At 37.6% G+C, this 13,157-nt stretch overlaps 1 long non-coding RNA gene across 1 annotated transcript; it reads left to right on the top strand.

Annotated features, from left to right (window-relative positions):
- The first annotated feature begins 8,097 nt into the window (after nucleotides 1-8,097).
- LOC145550618 (uncharacterized) lies at nucleotides 8,098-8,928 on the top strand. Its single transcript, XR_014086491.1, has 3 exons — nucleotides 8,098-8,273; nucleotides 8,383-8,488; nucleotides 8,579-8,928. It is a non-coding gene; the product is annotated as an uncharacterized LOC145550618 (long non-coding RNA).
- Nucleotides 8,929-13,157: the final 4,229 nt, after the last annotated feature.

The following is a 13,157-nucleotide window of genomic DNA, read 5'->3' as shown; positions in this document are numbered from 1 at the left end:
GCAGAGAGGCTAATTCATGTAAGTGGACGCAGGAGAGGCTGGTTCTGCTCCGCCTTAACGGGGCATTGTATTTGGGGTCTCGTTTGAATGACTGCAGGTGTGAATTCTCACTCATTTACGCGACTGAGGTCATTGAGGACGATAATGAGAGTTAAACTAGGGAGATGTTAGCTTAAGTACACGATGTTAGCTTAAATTCACGAAAGAGTGAAAAGCGACGAACAGCATGGCTTTTTTTCCTTCAAACTTTACCCTTTCGTTCAAAACCGTTGTTCATGTCAATGTGCGCTGTGTTTATTTTAAACTGGAAATACGTGACATAAGCAAATAAGTAAGTAAAATAAATTAGTAAAAGTTTTATAAGGGAGTGGGCAGATGGGAGTCACTGTTAACCTTGGGGTTTGGGACACGAATTCGAAAAGGCTCAATTTCTGGGGTTTGTTTGTGGTGGAACTTAAAATTAAAGCCCAGGAATAATAATAAAAAGACTTTAATATTGATTGTCCAAAACAGTCTACTACTCTACAACTAAAATCAGCCTATTTGACAAGTTCTAAAGTAACATTCTCTCTCCTAAACTAATTTTGACTTTATTCGTTGGATTTTGGTCATTGAGAAAGGACAAAAAGTGCAAAACAATAAACAAATAATAAATATTACAACTTTTAAATCATTGTCCAGGACTGTCCAGGCAGTGGAGAGTCAACATAGGGAGATTACCCCCTTCCTGATTGGAGACAACCCAACTCTTAGTCCCATTCTTGATTTGCCATTGACTCGTCCAGGTCTGAGCTCATGCAACACAATAGGATGGTCAGCCCACCGAATACACAAAGTAAGATGCTTCTTAAGACCCCCAGGCCAGCAGGGGGCCCCAACAACCTTTTAAACAGAATAGAAATATTTCAGAGAAAAATAACACCCTTTAGATTTGTTGTTGCATTTATCAAGAATGATTCTGCCTTGAAGATGTCTCAATATGGGGGGAAATTAGGTTTTTATTAAATGTAAACCCAATATTATTGAGATAAGGCAAAATATATATATTTAAACGTTAATGGGTGTTAACGTATTTGAATGCTACTTGTTGAATTATTTCTGCTAGTAGGGATACACAGAGTTATATTTCATGAATGTAAAAGTAAATAAATCAATAAAAAATATGTCTGAAGGCAAATAAAGAGTTGATGGCGATTTCCCCTAACCAGATTCCTAAATGAGAATATTATTATTGCCAGCTGAAATCTGTAATCAAAATGATCAGATTAAACAAAATGAAACTCAAAAAAAAATTTACCATCTCCATATGTATGGAACCTCAACCTTTTTCACATAGTTTTTAAACACAGTGTATTATACTGCCTATAAAGTCTTCTTTGCTAAAGTGTTAAGCTTTTTGTTGTTGTGTTTAATAATTTAACTCTTAAATTTAAACCCAGAATTAAACTGAAAATTAAAATAAATTTTAACCCCTTTTAGACTATTGTCGCAAACTGCCTCAAATCACCTCTTGTCTAAAGATGCCTGTTGAGTCATATTTACTCATACCACAGATCTAGTGGAAGTACTTTTCCGCCATCTAGAGTCAAGAGTGCGAATGGCATCCATTTGTGATTTTATTTCTTTTCTTTTTTTCTTTTTTTTTTTTTTTTTTACTGTAAAAAGCTGTACTAATGGACCGGAATGGATTGTACTGGAACTGTAAATAAATTTGAAAATGTAGTTTACTAAAAAGAGCATTTGTTAATAGTCTACATACCTGAAACTGAAAATGTTACTCTTTTTTTCAGTTGTGCCTAAGATAGGTAATTTAGTACAATGCCTACTTTTAGATGTATATTCATATTTTGTGCATGCTATCTTCAAATCTTATTAAACTCTCTTGTTAGCTTTAATGTTTAGACACTATAAAAAATTGGTTAAAGCATTTAGTGAAGCCTGTATGGTAAACCAACCCAAGACCAGTGGTGGACAAAGTGCTCTGTTTCATTACTTGAGTCAAAGTACTGATTAGGTATTACTCGAGTAAACTCTGACAAATTATTACTTAAGTCAAAAATACCTAAAGTATTGAACGTCCTTAAAAATGGGAAGTTTTTTGACGACATCTTTCACTGGAGTGTAATCAAGAATAATTGGGATAATTTGCTGCTATATTGTACAGATCCCAGCTCACCAATAATAATGCATTATTTAAATTTTTTATTTTTTTAGCTTTTCCTACACACTCAAAGACACTGCCGTGTCCTGTATTATTCATTCATATGCCTATAAGGCAACATGAGTAGGACGAAAGTGATTCTTCTTCTTGAAATTGATTTAAGGTTGATATCGCCACCCAGAGGTGTCGCGTGTAATTTCACTGTCGGTGGAACAAAATGGACAAACTACACAAGCAAAAACCGACAGAAACAACAAATAACAGAAACCTTTAGTGAAAGATAGTGAAGTAAACAGAATTATTTTATTGTTAAAATTTAATGGAGTGAAAGTATTAATTTAAAAATCCACTCAAGTACATGTTCTGAAAAATAAGGGTGCAACAATAAATCAGCTAGCCGTGAAATGGGCCTCAATTTTTTGGATTTTGGGAGATTGGTGATCAGTCAATACTTACACGTGAAGCCGATCTTATCCACCAATCTTATTTACGGTCTAAAAAAATCAGCCACTGGCCACTAATGCTCTGCTGTGAGAAAGGTTTGACTGTTAGCCCCGCCCACCAGGTGTCTTCCGCCAACTCGGAGACTTTCTTGCTATATTTAGCAACACGTCATCCAGAAAAAACAATCCGTGTCGGCCAAGAATCGGAATCATCAGATCGGGCTTTTTAATAGATCGGTAATCTGCCTTCGGTCAGAGAACTGCAACTAGTGCACCGACATTATAAACTGTACTTAAGTACAGCACTCGAGTAAATGTACTTTTTTACTGCCCACTTCTGTTCTGCCCAAATTGGTCTGTTTTTATAACTTTAAGTTTGAATCTCCGCCATATGGGAACAGACATTCCAAAGTGTCAGAGTATCGTCGACAATTACTTTTGTTGCAATTTTAAAACTTTTTAATAACGCCTAAAAAAATACATTCAAATCGAAACCTTTCCCGTATCAAAGGAGGAAAAAGAAATAGGGAAGAAAAACACCGGGGAGCATATTTGAAAGCAACTACATAGCATGGTTGTTGCAAAGGAATAAAAAAAGAAAAAAAAAATCACAGTTTGCTGCTGCTTTTGTTGCGCTCCGGCGTGCGCCGCAGCCTCACCTGCGGAGAAGAATGAGGAAGCTGTCCGTGGTGCTGAAGGCAGGGAGCACCAAGGACAGCAACAGGCTTTCTTCTTTTCACTGCAAAAACCTCACGCGCTCGCGCGCACGCACGCGCGCGCCGTCTACCCTCTTTCCTTTTCGCAAACTCCGGTTCTATGCTGTAAACACTGTGCGCGTGCGGCATTCAAGGGGATTTTATGTTTACATCACCATAAATCCACCAAAACTTACTGTAAATAATCCTTTTTTTCCACCACAAAAGAAGACTATCAAGTCACTAAGCTAGCAGTAGAATACATACATGTTTGTGACAATATGCCTGACACGAAGTCAGTCAGTGTCTCTTTCTGTAAAAACGTAAACATCCGTAAAATTCCAAAGCGAAGCTCTGTTACTTTAGGATTTACTTGAATTTTAATCACGTTCAAAGCTTAATAATGAGATCTTTCATGAACATACACATACACACGCTCTCACTCTCTCTTTCTCTCCTCTCCATGTGTGTGTGTGTGTGTGTGTGTGTGTGTGTGTGTGTGTGTGTGTGTGTGTGTGTGTGTGAAGAAGGCTCCTCCAGTCAGCATTGAATGCTGCAGGATGGCTTGCATCATCCATTCAGAAAACACACACCTGAAATCCATCAAGCCCAGCAAAACCCATAAAAGAGGATCCTCTTTCGACTCGCTTCGAAATTTCGACGAAGCGTTTCATAACGTTTTCATTTAGTTTTTTACGAGTTTGTTTACAAAGAAGAGGAACTTTGATAGTCCGTTTGTATGTGAATTTTTATTTTATTTATTTTATTTTTTTTTACCCAAGGACCAACATCTGAAGTGGCTTAAGAAGAATTTCTTTTCTCTGTCGTCAAGAGTTTGTTCATAAAAGATTTGCATTGGAGCATCTGTGGCAAGAAGTGTTTTTTTTCCTCCTTCTTTAATTTACAGTAATGTGCAGCAAAGAAAAGTGGAAATCTCAACAACATTGCGTGCTGGATCCTTGCTGCTTCTTCTTTTTTTTAATCGGTAGAAAACCGCGACGGCTGTTTGTACGTTCAGGTGCATTCAGGTGACAGAAATAAAAAGGTAAATGTTTCTGATAATTAAACGAGTTAACACCCACTCCTGTAATTACGAACGCGAAGGGAATCTGTAGTGGTGGAGAGAGAAAAAAGAGAGAAATGAATAAATAAATAAGTAAATAAATCAAATAGCACATCCAAAAAAAAAAAAAAAAGGAAAAAAACAAAGTGGTTTCTCTGCCCGGGTCTTTTCCCACTCTGCACCGTGACAGCCCGGACACCTGAGCACACCGGTTCTACCCCCCCTCCCCCCCAACAAAACCTCGTTCCAACCCCAAAGGCATGCACTTACGCACGCATATGCACTCACACACACACGTTAGACCACCTCCGGGTGGGAGAGGAGGCGGTGGGTCGGGGGGTCGGGGGGGGGGGACCCTCTCTGGCAGGGTCCGTCCCAAGGGAGAGGTTAGCATGATGGATGTCTGATTGGTGGCCCTCCCCGGGGGCCTCCCTCTCCGTCACCTCTCTGCGCTCTGAATTAAAAGGCCGTTTGTCTCCTCTGAGTCCTCAGCTGTAGAGCGCCGGCCTGCAATTTCACAGCACTCAGAGAGAGAGAGGGAGACCATTACGGAGGAGGTTGTCAGGGGAGCCATCAGAGCCCCGGACACGCCTGAGGGACTCTCTCTTCGCCCCCCCACTCCTCCTCACACACACACACACACACATACACACATACACACACCCCTCCATCCTCCCTCTATCTCCCCCCAGCTCCCGTCTCCTGCTCAGCTCCACCAACACCTCTATCGCTCTGCAGCCAGCCAACCCGGAACCCACAAACAAGAGAAATATTCAAGCATCCGTGGACTCTTACACAGATAAGCAACGAGCCTGTGTGCCTGTGCGCGTGCGCGCGCGTGCATGTGTGTGTGTGTGTAGGGGGATCTCACACACCAGTCTGGGTTTCATTTAAATTTTCTTTCTGTTGGCGCTTAAATAAATTAACACATCCAATTATATGTTGAAAGACGTGCAAAAATATGGAAAAAAAAAAAAAACACGATTCCGTCAGGAAACGAGTTTAAAGTGATAAAAATTAACCTTAAATCGGCTGCGGGCACGTTAAAGGTTTCCTACTGAAGATATGTCTTTTTTTTTTCTTTTTACATGTTCAGATTCAATTCAATTGACACCAAATGGAAATGAAATGCTGTAGCTCACATTAATTTGAGGTTCTTCAAAGAGTGGCTATAGATGGTGATGGTTCCCCGTAGCTGTCTGTGTTGCAGTAAATTTGTAGACGCTTCTGGCCAAAGACAATTAGTGAATGTTTCCTTCCCAAGCAAAGTTTAGATCACTTTTAGATTTGAAGCAGGAAACAGAATTTAAAAACGGCACCATGCAGTTACACAATTATGTATGTAATGTAGGTGAGAATAAATGCTATATATAAAATATAAGTACATAAAAATACAAAATTTCCACTTAGAATATATCAAACTCAAATTCAAAAATACTTTCTTGCATTGTTGTAGCTCATATTAATTCAAAATTCTTCAAAGTGTTATTCTGGATGGTGATGAAAGATCTCCTGTAGCAGTCTGTGTTACAGCTAATTTGAAGAAGCCTCTGACTGAAGACACTGGAGAGAATGGTCCATAATATTCTTGATCACAAATGGAATCGAAAAATAAGATAAACAAATGAACTATTGTTGGAGACTTACATTTTATACGCGATAAAAAACCTTTGGCTGGTCATTAAGGGCAAAATCATATTTTAGGGCTGGAATTCCTGAGCAGGAACATATGCGACATAAATCAGTTGCAACTGATCTTAGTTACGTTTTTTAAAGTAGGTAAATGATTTAAAATGTGCCTTTATGACACAGAAATGCTCATTGGAGCATCATAAAGGAATGTTGGTGTTGTGACAGATTGTTTTCTTAAGGAAAAAAAGCTTCGACTAGCAATAATTATGTCAAATAGACGGGTGTCCGCTTAGTGACAATCCGAAAAAAGTTCAGAGTGAGACCTCTTACTTTTCTGGTTTAGAAAACGGAGCAAATTGTTGAAGACAATCTATCTACTTAGCACTTTTAGACGTTTTGCCTCCAGGGTTACCGAACAATCGGTCATCCAGGTTTAAAGACTAAGGCGTCAGCAGTCAGGTTGTCAAGGAGATTGCAGGTGTTGTATGTGAGCATAAAGTTTCTTATGTAAGAAAATGCATATTTTACTGCAGTTTTTTTTTATTTTTTACACACATTCTGACAATTGCTATGGACCGTGTTATTAAACCTGATCAATACTAGCGTCTTCTTAATGGTTACCCACAAAAATCAGTGAGACTCAATTCAAAAGGCAGGGTTTTGTTGGAAGGAAAACTTTTTTTTTTTAAATCAATGACCATGTTAATCTGACCTTGGCAGCCATGTTTTCTGTATAACTTAGTTTGAATTGGAGTGTACAGAAGCGATGTTGAATCGATGTAAATGATACTGACTGTGTTTTTCTGAGTACGAATAAAGTCTGTCGGTCTCGTAAAGCGTCTTGAGAGAACATCTGTTGAGTCGGCATTAACATGAAAAAAGTGTAACTGAACTAAAAATGCCCGCGATGCAACTTGATCAATCTGAATTGAAATCAGATCAACGGAACTGAATTGGTCTGGAACACAACTGAACTAAATTCACTTCAGCTGCACTAAGCAGGAATTCTTTGAACTGAACTGATCTGATTCAATGGAAATGAAGTGAATGGATTCAACTGAACTGACCAGAACTGAATTTGATTCCATTGAAATAAACTGAGTTTAACTTAACTACATGAATCAAACCTGACCAAAATTAAGATAAACTAAACTACTGAACCAATGTGAACAGAATTGAACTGAACTGAATTAAAGTGAACTGAACTGAGATAAAATAAGCTAGCTGAACTGAACTCAATAAAATTGAAATGACTAAACTGAGTTGAACTGAACTGAACTATGTGAAATTAAATTAACTGAAGCGAACTGAACTGATACAAACTGAACTGAACAGAATTTAAATGATCTGAAATGAACAGAAGATTTGAACTGAATTGAAAATAAATGAACTGAAATTATTTCAATCATATTCAGTCTTATTGAACTGAGACGGAGTTACAACTACGAATAGAGTCTGAACCACAGAGCTACTTCAGTGACTTTATTTATTTGTGCCATTTTCTTTTGTATATTGAGTATTCCAACTACAGCTGAAATGCTTTTCTGAGTGCTTTATGAAGACACACATAAAGGGTTAAAACCTCTAACCAAAGTGTATTTATATACTATGGTATTTGCAAGGAATTTGCTCTTTTTATAGTTTCCTTTGAAGCATACACTTTAGTTGAACTCCCTTACTTATCGTAGCTTATTGCCATGTTAAAGCTGCCTAAAGCTGAATTTTGAATTGACAAGTTTTTTCTAACAATGCCGCCTATGCATGGCACAAGCTGTCAACTCTTTCATTTTGCAGCGCTTACTTTCTTTTCAGTAGTAACTGTCACACCCTTAGCTGGTGTTAACACCCTTCAAAAGCTGCAGTCGATATATATCTAGTGTGCAGCTTGACACACAAAAAAAAAATCTAAAAAAAATCATGACTGAGTCAATAGTCTTTTTAAATATCCTCCTGGTTATTTTCATTTTCACTAGTAAACACACGTCGGAGCTAGCTACATTTTCAACAACAAAAACTGCTGTGTTACCAACACTAAGTGCTTAATAAACATGATTTGATTTAAAGGTAACTGGAAATAATTTCTCTCTTCTTGTTAATGTAACATTTCTCTTTCATACATTTTATTTGTTGTTGGCTTTCAGGGCCCTGTGATGGACTGGTGACCTGTCCAGGGTGAACCCTGCCTCTCACCTGATGGCTGCTGGAAATGGGCACCACAAGCCCCCCTCACCACCCTGCAAGGATCAGTGTGTTCAGATCATGGATGGAAAGATTTTAAGGTAGTTTGTCTCCTTAAGTCCACACTTAAAACAGCTTCATAGTTAATGCCAACATCAACTGATTCTATGACATTGCTGACTATTTTTTTTCTACTTCTAACATCAACAGGCAAAGACGACACCCAGAAATGATTTTCCACCCCAGTCATCCTGTCCCAATCATCATCAGTTCTTATGATGTCACATACATGGCGAGTCCACAACGTCTTAAAATTGTAAGTATTATTTTTTTATTTGCCATTTTTCTGTTCTCTTTAAATACAAATACTTTCTCTGTTTAATTTCTGTATTATTCCTTTTTGTAGGTTCCTGTAAGGTGCAGTGAACGAGAATGTTCTGTCATTGATCCTCACTTTCATGTTTTATTGTCACACTTCAATTTTCTTGTTCATTGTGTTCACTTTTGATGTGTAAACTGATCATTTATGTAAAGTTCATAAAGTTGTGAGTAAAATTGGACAATTTTAAAACGTCGGTAATAAAACAAAATATTTGAATTACCTTGGGCATCTTGTGTAATTAATCTTTCCATGTAATTGTAGCCTAGAACAATGTAAGTAGTGTAGTTATGCATGTCATGTACAAAATAGGTACGTAGGAATATTAGGACTTTCACGAGTAATTAAAATTGTAGTTTATTATCAATAGCAGGAAATCAAAAATAAAAATAAAGTGTAATTTAAATACATTACTAATATATTAATAGTATATTTAAAATATATTTGAAATATATTAAATATATATTTTTAATATAATTCTGAGACAGAATTATTACACTCAAAATATAATAATTATATCAAAATATAATAATAAAGCTATGAAATATGATATTTAAAAAGTATACTTTAAGTACGCTAAGTACACTTGAAGTTGTTCCAAAAAAGTACATATAGTGTACTAAAATATACCATTAGTTGTAATTTAATACTATTTAAACACTACTAAAGTATACTAAGCACAAAATTAGTTGTTCCAAAATGGTACAGTTTAAGTACATCGATAAAAGTTTACTAAAGTATGTTAAAATTTAGTATACTAAAGTATACTTTTTTCACCTGGGACAGGATTGCTTAGTTATTGGTCAGTTGTTTTAACACGTTCCATTGAATGTGTTAAAACAAATACTCTGTATTTTTAATTTGCGGTTTCTATTAAATGTCACGTTTGTGTCGATTTTACAGGTTTTAAGCCAATCTTCTCTGAAAATCTCAGTTGTAAAATTGATCACTGATGTTTTCAAACCAAAGTATAAAAATGGGAGAGAAGCAGTATATCGATTTGTTTGACCTTTACATTGTGTTATAATTTTGTTTCCCTCATCAAAAACATTCCTGGAGTGTTGTCGTGATTCTTTCAGTCATGTTTGAAAAATCCTTTAATCTCCACGGCAAGCTGTGGAAAACACCTGGGTGGACCTAGCCCTGCCTTCGAGGCGTAGCTCCTCCCTCATTCAGCTACTTCAGACTAGCCTACAGCAATTAGCAAACATTTGGTGGAACTGCGCATCAACTGCACTCATGCTAGCTACTTCTGATAAAACATTGTTAAAGGGTTAATAGAGGAGCCATGTTATGACTTCCTGAAGGCAAAGTTCAGAAAGAGCAGGAGTTTTTTAAAGAGACAGAGGCCCAATTTCAAGATGTTAGATTATGAAGTAAATTTATTTTAAGTCATATAAGATATATGCAGCATTTCTATATGAACTGAACATTACACAGTTATTTGATTGTGCTATAAAATGGCTGGAAAACACATAAAGCTTCCGCTTTAAAAAGATTCTAATAGTCATGCAGCGCTAGTTTCAAAGCATATGTTAACCACCTTCTGGATGAACGTGTTTTCACACACTAGCAGACAATGTATCTTAATGCAGTCCCCTTCACCCCCACCACTTGTTTGTTGACAACCCTGCAGAACAAAATTGTCTTTGCACCTGTCTTCCAGGTTCTCCACGGTGGAGTTTGCATGTTTCCCTGTGCCGGTTCGTCTTGTCTCCTCCCACATTTAGGGTTCATTGGTGTCTCTAAATCACCCTGTGACGAACCAGCTACCTCTGTAAGATGGGAATCCTGCCATCGTGAAGCACTTTCTGCAACTTGCAAATGTCTTCAGGTGAAAGAGTTCAAATTAGCAAGTCATGACAGGCTGCGGAAATCATCAAGGGAAACAAACCTAACCGGGATCTCAACTTGTAAATTTTACAGCCTCAATTACACCGAATAAAGCTCTAATTCAAACATCTACGCTTCACCTAGGTAAGCCCGCAAGTACGAAATGTGTCACTGCATGGAGACAAACACATCCAAACACAGGACTGTTTCCTGCGTGTGAGTAGATAATTGGAGCGTCATTCAGCAGCAGGTAAGCCGGCGTCGCAAGTTGCCGTTTCCTGACTTGTTGGTCTGGGCCGAATTGGTCTCGGCATGCCGGGTTGTCGGGATGGGGAGGTTTGGTGGAGGGTAAGAGCCCGACTCGACGGCTCGGCTCAGTGTGCAGAGTTCAGCCCGCTTCGACGACACATAATGAGAGAAATCACCTTTCGTTGTGAGCCAACCTAATGAGGTAATGAATGGGGGGTGTGCATTGCACCTTTGCCCTCACCTACTCTATTAATCAGAGTATAGGGTCACACATCGCCACCAGGACCAAACCCCTCCCCCCATCTGGCAGAAACACTGGACTGAGAGATGGATGGAGGTTTTCCTTTAAAAGGAGAGCGAAAAAAAGAACAAGGGGGAGGAAGTCCAGGTTTGTGCTGCTGACTGACTCCATAACTGGAATTATTTCAGCTTTATTATCTATTATGTCTTCCTATCTTAGCAACAGTGGTACATATAGTAACCAAAAATTGTACTCAACTTATTTTTACTCAAGTAAAAGTAAAAAGTAGCCATCCAAGAAATTACTGGAGTAAGATTTAAAAAGTAAAAAGTCGGATTAGTTACTCACGTACTGAGTAACTAATTTGATATTCACTGTTTAAAAATGACATCATTAGATGGACTAAAATGTAAAGTTAAGCAGAAATTTGGGTATTTTCAGGACAAAAATGACAATAATTCATATAAGTGACAAAAAATAACAAAACCAGGCAAAAGAAAATCTTTCCAAATCGTTTTCTTTCAATAAAAAAAAAAAGAAACTTGAAGAAAAACTGCAGGTATGTGTCTGTGTCTGGTGAACGTTTGGTTAAAATATGTTTGTTTTTCATGCAGTGAAATTAGAGAATCCAGAAATTTTACTCTAGTAAGAATTTCAACACTTCATAATAAAACGACTAAAAGTAAAAAGTGCAACATGGTAAAATAACTAGTTACTACCCAACTCTGCCTAGCGATGTCCCAGGTAATAGTCATAGTCATAGCATCATAACCAGCCAGCTGGTAGCTGCTACAATGATACTTTACTTGTCGATTGTTCATATTAAAAATATGAAGAAATGGTCTTGGTGACGTTTTGGTAGTAAAATGCCCAAAGATCCTGTTTAATATAAAACATTTTGAAAGGTTAAGAGAACTGAAAGCACTTCTTGTGCTTTCAGGGAACTCAGAGATACTGAGTTCAGTATCCCTGAGTGAGTCATAGGTCAGACTTAAGTGGTTTAATCAACACAAACAACCTGAAAGTATCATTCCTCTAAAAAGAGTCGGCTACAGAAATCAGATGAATTGGACTTGAAAAAGCAGAGCTCTCTCTGGAAAAAAAAAATAATCTGAAAGTGAAAAGAAAATTGATGAAGAAAAATCAGCTTTTAAAGGTGAATTTAAAACTTTTAGCATTTCTTTAAATTACATACTGCATTACTGACTCCCATTAAAAAAGTACTTTTTAAAAACATTACCATTGGAATTATTTCTATATTATGAAGCTTCTGCGCAAATTCAATGTGGAAGACTCTTTAGTCTCACCTGCCTCATCAATCAGCGCCTCCCTCTCATCACCCTGGACCTATCAGCGTTGGATCAAGCCTCGCTTCAGCCAATCATTGTTTGAGCTCCAGTTGAAAAGGACCTCCTGGCCATGGCCTCCTCCGCTTACCAGCTGCGATCAACCCACCTCCGCCCCATCTCCACCTTCTGCTCCTGGCTCTCAGGCCACATCCTTCTTCGACCACCACCACCAGTACAGGCCCCGGGGGGATTACATTCCTATACAGCATCAGGAATGTTTATTGAGCTTATCGAAGTTCCAGCTCGACATCCCCGGCCGGGGCCTGAACGCCAAAGAACTTTAATGTTTATTTGTCATTAAACTTTATTTAATCGCTTTCTTTCTATGTCTGAGTCTCTCCAGATTGAACTATAGTTTTTCATTCCCTATTTTTTAATTGTTTGCACTACATCAATATATTTTTTCCATTACTGTAAGTACCTGCATATATGAAACTGGAAAATATATATGTGTTTTTGTGCTTCAGAAGAGGCTTTGCCTGCTGAACGTGGCATTCTGGAGATTAAATGTCAGAAGATAAATATTAGTTTGTACTGCTAATACTGACACTGACAAAAAAAAATTTAAACTATATATGGATGACTGGCATTTGTATGTCAATCTTTAAATAACAGTTCCTTTTGCTTGCTTCCAGCGTATCAGTTTTGTCAATTTCCAGCATTACCATCCCGTCCATCCATAAAAACAAATATAATTTTTACATCAAGGTTAAGAAAAACACAAAATCAACTTTATTTTTCATCTTTTAACTCAAATTAGCCTCAAATCATTAGAGAGTTGAATAAAATGTGTGTAAAATATCTGTGAATGTTAAAAATTAACTTTTTTTGTATGGAGACACAAAAAGAAGGAACTCATAAGCAGGTAAGGCAGTGCATATGGGTCCCTTCAGGAAGTTGGTAAGAATGTCAGACTATTTACTAGGGCCACCGT

The sequence above is a fragment of the Poecilia reticulata genome, unplaced genomic scaffold (genome assembly GCF_904066995.2).
Source record: "Poecilia reticulata unplaced genomic scaffold, P_reticulata-male-v2 Scaffold_114, whole genome shotgun sequence".
NCBI classification, from domain to species: domain Eukaryota; kingdom Metazoa; phylum Chordata; class Actinopteri; order Cyprinodontiformes; family Poeciliidae; genus Poecilia; species Poecilia reticulata.
This window is presented reverse-complemented; position numbering and strand designations above follow the sequence as displayed.